Source organism: Miscanthus floridulus, chromosome 16 (genome assembly GCF_019320115.1).
Source record: "Miscanthus floridulus cultivar M001 chromosome 16, ASM1932011v1, whole genome shotgun sequence".
Lineage (NCBI taxonomy): Eukaryota > Viridiplantae > Streptophyta > Magnoliopsida > Poales > Poaceae > Miscanthus > Miscanthus floridulus.
Window position 1 is genome coordinate 94,538,677 of NC_089595.1, and position 6,290 is coordinate 94,544,966.

At 48.6% G+C, this 6,290-nt stretch overlaps 1 pseudogene; it reads right to left on the reverse strand.

The window, feature by feature from the left end:
- Positions 1-1,153: 1,153 nt before the first annotated feature.
- Positions 1,154-3,278, reverse strand: LOC136511043 (uncharacterized; annotated as a pseudogene).
- Positions 3,279-6,290: the final 3,012 nt, after the last annotated feature.

The window sequence follows — 6,290 nt, forward strand, 5'->3', positions numbered from 1 at the left end:
AATACGTCCTATCATTCAGCCCTCCGCACGTCGCCGTTCGTGGTGGTGTATGGTCGACCACTACCGACCTTGCTGCCTTATACTGCAGGGTCCTCCCGCACAGATGCTATTGACGCCCTCCTGCAGAACCGAGACGACTTCCTAGCTGATGTGCGCGCCAGGCTGCTCTAGGCTCAGGAGTATGCCAAGCGCCACTATGATCGCACTCATCGTGCTTTGGAGTTTTGGGTGGGTGACTGGGTTTGGCTCCGCATTCTTCATCGTCCTACACAGTCACTGCTGCCTGGGCGTCGCGGCAAGCTCAGCCCCTGTTTCGTCGGGCCATACCAGATCGTCGAACGCATCGGCGAGGTGGCGTACCGCTTGTCGCTGCCAGCCGGAGCCAGGATTCACGACGTATTCCACGCCGGGGTATTGAAGCCGTTCCGAGGTCCGCCACCGTCTACACCGCCAGCTCTGCCTCCGCTTCACCAGGGACGTCGCCTGCTCCAACCGGATCAAGCCTTGCGTGCACAGCTGCGTCGCGGGGTCTGGCATGTGTTCATCAAGTGGGCCGGTCTTCCACCAGCGGATGCAACGTGGGAGCCGCTCGAGGATTTCCACGCCGAATTCCTAACCTTTTAGCTAGGACAAGCTGTTTGCCGAGGGGGGAGTGATGTTATGTTCGGCAAAGTCTATACACGCCGTAGTGGCTAGGATGGCTAGGCTCAACCGTGTGCCAAGCTGTTATTCAGAGTTTGGGTTAGTTTGGATTGAGAGTCATTAGAGTTGGGTTAGTTGAGATTAGATTACAGAGTCCTAAAAGATAGGGGTAGTTGGTTAAGTTGAGTCCTATATGTATCAAACTCTATGGATCAATAAGGATAGTCTGAGATTGAGTTTATCTCACCTTGGGCCCTCGGGCGTTACTGTTCACGATCTCCCGTTGTCGTCCAGCTTCAGGCCAGGCGCCGAGCACGGCGCCGCCAGTTCGTCGTCGGGGGTTCAAGCCCCGGCCTCTCGCATCCCACTCCTACTTCCTCCGATCCCTAAGCCCCAACAATAAATCTGGTGTAACAACTACCAAGTAGAAAACTAGAGCTCTGAAGGAATGAAAATAGTTTGAATATATATCTTGATGTGAAAAATAAGAAGTTTCCCATGTCTTCTCTTCTCAGAGCTTAGGATCATAAGCAGTTGACATTGCCTTTGGTATGACCTGTTGCTTACTTTCCCCGCTATTGTTGCCCTTTCTTATATAACTACTCACGTTGGGAAAACAACTTAATCTGACCTGTAAATAAAGAGAAAAGAACCATGAATGTTTAGATTGTTTGAACTTTGAAGAAGCAACATTGCAGAAATCTGACCGTAGAACCAAGACCTGCAAGCAAACTCGAGAATCAGTTATCCGGGCTATAGATGTGGCAGCAAAATCCTTTGCTGTTAGTAATAGCCTGAACTGCACAGATTTAAATTAAATGTTGGAACATAGACATACAGGGATGTGTCTTTCCCTCCCTTTCTCAATCCTTATGTTTTGCTCCTGGAGCCGACATTCACCAATAGAGCATATGTTTTCAGGTAAATTGCACTCAAAATCTTTAACCAATCACACGGCAACTTCATTAACATCCCTGCAGCCCATACCGGCATGGTTGACCATCTTGGTTACATACCTACAAGTCATTAAACAACTTTAAACACATCATCATTAGGGGAGTGGCCGTCTAAATGCGTGTGAATTAAAAGTTCAGAAACCATATTAGCTCAACCGTATGAAAACACATCTCAAAGTGCCAGAGTAAAACAAAACAGTAGGCATCTGCAAAAGCCCCCATAATTTACATTCATGTTCACGACACCGGCACTAGAACAAATTAAAACCAACAAGCTCGTCTTCATAAATCCAAGGTTTATCTTGAGAAATTCAATCTTAGAGCTAGATTACTACTCCGGTCCAAGTCCATCTCGTTCTAGGCCACCAAGCTGGTGCGTGAAGAACTCCACCAAGTCCATCTCATACGCGATGTACGCCACCCTCTTGAGCTTCCGTTTATCATGACCCCAACCCAAGGTGACGGGGAACAGTCCATGACCTTTCCTGCCTTTTCCATCACCTCCTTGTGGAGATCGAGGATGAAGACGCCGCCGCTCCTGTAGAGCACGAGAATGGATCCCCGGCCGAAGTTACACCACTACTCCTTGGACTGCCAGGGTACGTCTGGGTCAGGCACCGCTGGTGGTATCCTAAAGGAAGTGCGGGGCCACGCCGCCGCCGCCGCGGCGCCTCCATCTTCGGCTCCGGCTGGCTGAGTCCATACAGTCACGTGTGCATGATACACGGAAGCGACCGCAAGCTTGCCGTCTTTGGTGACGCAGAGGAGCGGTTTGCCTCCACCACGGACGGGGAGCTTTGTCAAGGAGATGTCTCCCGTGGCCACCTCCACGTTGAGCTTGTACAGGCGATTTTCACATGTGGCTGCGTTCCCGCGCCGTACATGGCCATGATCGTCGATGCACAGCCAGTGCGCCGCGCTCTGGTGAACGACGGCGGATCTCTCGCCCACCAGGGAGTGGCGGTCAGCGTCCAGACACCTGGTGTGCGCGCTCCAGCTACGCGTGGCGGCGGAGTAGGAGTGGAGATAATGATGATCCCTATCAGATTTGGTAATGACGAGCAGCTGCGAGAAGGTGAAGCGCCCCTCTGCTGACGTTGTCCCGTCGAGGTCGCTGTCGGCGGCTGTGACGATGGCGTAGCCGCGCACGCGGCAATAATCAGCAGAGCTCCACTCCAGAGGTGGGAGAACGTGGCGGTCGCCGCCGGTGATCGGGTTGCAGATGCCAAACAGGTGCCAGTCCATCTCCGCAGCCGTGCGAGGGACGAGGTGCATCAGGACGATGCCGCGGCGCGCCGCTAGGGGCTCGCCGTAGTTGAAGGTGCCGTCGTCGTCGGCGACCAAGGAGGCGAGCGGGCCAGCGGGGCTGAGCGGCGACCCTGGCGTCGGCAGGAAGGTGGGCGCGAAGGCCGACGCGCGCTGCGCCATCTGCGCCTGCACCATCGCCCTGTCCATGCGATCGAATCCAGTGTCCTGCAGGATGATGCCGAGGAGGCGCGCGCGGTGGTCGCCCTCCTGGAGCTGGCTCGGGCACAGCATCTCGCGGAGGAAGGCCGGGTTGGTGAAGCGGCGGAGCCACCCGCGGCATGTCACGGCCAACATGAAGAGGGACATGACGCTGCCCACGCGGGAGAAGACCTCGCGGAGGAGGTTCTCCGGCAAAGCCGATATGGCGCCCATGGTGTGAGTAGGATGTGCTGGTGCCGGTGCTTGGGGAGAAGAGGTGGAGACGGTGGTGCGGCAGGTTGCCATTGCAGTTGCGCTTGCATCCGGGGCTGGCCGCTGCGCGAAGAGGCCGCCGTGTGAGCCTGTGTGCTTTCCTGGACGGTGGTTGCTGGGTGAATGGGAATGGGAAGAAAGGAGATGGGATGGCTGAGATGGAGAGCTATCCTTATTACCTAGGGTTTCTATTTTATAGGCTCTTAACGAGACACCAAATAAACGGGCCGAGCTCGTGCCGGCACTACGGGCTGAGGCCGCGGCTCAAGCACGGCACTAGACATAAATGGAGTTAGAACAAATTTTGGCAATTCAAGCACTAAATAGACATGGTTGTCAAATTTCAAAAATCATTTCATAACACTGGAAAATATATTATTGGGGCCTATAAAATTACCGAGAGAAAAAAAATCACCATAAGTTCTATTTACATGGATCTTTTTGTCTTCCGGTCCATCTACACACATTGCGGTTGATACACATACCAAATCTACTCCTCATAGAAAGAGCTCTCAATCATCTTGCGTTGCACGGGTAACATCATCATCTTCAGCAATATGTAACAGGAAAATGCATTTTCAATTGTAACTCACCCTGAACACTGCAGAAGATGCCGTGTTTATACTATCTTATGAACACAAAATATTGTCGGAGACATAGATTTACAAGCCAAAATCCATTATCACCTCAACCATCCCCATGCTTTCCATGTTCTCACTTGTACCTATCTTTTTTTTCTTTGAATTCTCCATTTCCATTACTGTAATAACGGAAAGACAAACAGTCTGATAACCAAAAACAGAAGGGAGAAAACAGAGGACTAACCTACTTGATTTAAGCAACTAGCCTAGCGCTACAACTATAGCCCTTGCAACAAACACAGTTTAAACTTTAAAGAGTACAACATCCAGGACAAAAGCAACTACAAGTTGGCTGGACAGCAGAACACTTGTGAACATATCCCGTTCGTTTCACTGAAAAAACAAGCTAAAACACTATTCCGGCTGATTTATTGTGAGAGAAAAACATTGTTATGATATAAAAAAGCCAAAAAGTACGGATCATCATAAAATAAACGAACAGAACCAATCTACTCTCTACTATATCTAAATAGGACTCATGAAGCCACATCATCTCCTTGCCCGCTTCTCTTATGTAAACATGAGCACTTCACCTCATATACGAACAGACTGATTAAGAACCACTCCAAAACAGCTACAGCAATACAACATGCTCCAAACGTTGTGACTTCACAAGAAATTAATAAACGGCCACTAACGTGTTGCATCACGGAATCGTGCAGCAGTCTATGACCGAAGAGTCGTTTGGTGTTTATAAGCGCTACAGAAGCAAGCAAGGTTCCTGGACAATTCCATTCGCTCGTTCAGAGTGCCCAGTGCTGTCGTGCTGGCATTCTCAATCCTAAGCATCGTGCTGGGCTACCGGCCGTCTCCATCGACGCTGGCTTTGGCAGGATCCGTACGTGGTTGTCATGGCAGAGGAGGTAGGCTGTAAGCCTGTAAAGACGTATACAGCCAACTGCAGACTGTATTAACGTAACCCAAAAGGTACTTGGCCTGTTTAAATCCGTAAAGTTTTGGTACGTCACATCGTATGTGGAGTGTTGCGTAAGGTGTTCGGATACTAATAAAAAAATAAATTACAGAATCTGTCAGTAAACCACAAGACGAATTTATTAAACCTAATTAATCCGTCATCAGCACATGTGTTATTTAGCACTTTATTGTCAAATTATGAACTAATTAAGCTTAAAAGATTCGTCTCGTAAATTAGTCACATACTGTGCAATTAGTTATTTTTTAGTCTATATTTAATATACTATGCATATGTCCAGGTTGTAAAATTTGGGGGTGGAAACTAAACAACGGCCTGGTCAGAGAAGAGATGCGCAAAGCAGGGTGAACTTTTGGCCCTTTTTAGAAAACTGTGCTTGAGGCCCGTGTAGACAGGGACTTGGAAACCCAAACCACCCATGACCCTGAGCCCATAACACCAATTTAGCTGGTGAACTTTTGGCCCAATTCTTTCGACCTGTCGTATTTTATGGGCTTGGGTCCTCTCGCAAAGAAAACTATCTGACCTTGCGAAAGCACGGTGCAAATCTTTAAAAAAAAAAGGCACGGTGGAACTCTGGTACCCAGCAGAGTGAATTAGAGCAAACTTACAGAGTGCAATACTGCTGGTCTCACTACGCAGTGCACGCGAATTTTCTAGTACTCCCTAGCTTCCATGGTTTGCCTATAAACTTGAGCTTAGAGGCCGGCCTAACAAAAAGTAGTTAAACTAGCGGTCTCAAATGAGGAAAAAACGAATATAGGGTAACCAACGAGGCAACAACCATCCTAGCAAAAAAAAAAAAAAAAAAGCAACAACAATATACTCCCTCCATTCTAAATTATAATTTTATTGATCTATCATAAGTCGACAGTTTTTAACTTTCACCAAATTTATAGAAATACGCACAAACATCTAAAACATCAAATTTATTTCATTAGTTATTTTTTTCATGCAATATATTTTAAGTTAGTTAGGTTTTATTCAGAATAAATCTAAAGTAAACTGTAATGTTAAACGAATATACATATTGCCATTTTAGCAGGCCGCGGTATCAGCGATGACCTGATATCAATACAATCACAGACTGATTTCACTATATTCCATTATGACGTCTGCACGCTGCCGATGCCCTCTCACGGAATCGAATCGGCACCGAGGAGTCCACGTGCATGTTTGGTCCATTTCTAGCGCTAGTGTCACAGCTGGGCGTTCGTTAATTAGCATGCACCGGCGAATACCGAAAGCACGCACCAACGCACATCAGCTACACACCAACCTACGACTGTGATGCAGAAGAACATGCAGGTCAAGAATCTTTTAGTAGTTGTTGCCTAACCTACGCGCTAGCTAGAGCTACAAACTGTTGTGGCCAAAACCTGGAAACGGACCGGCCAC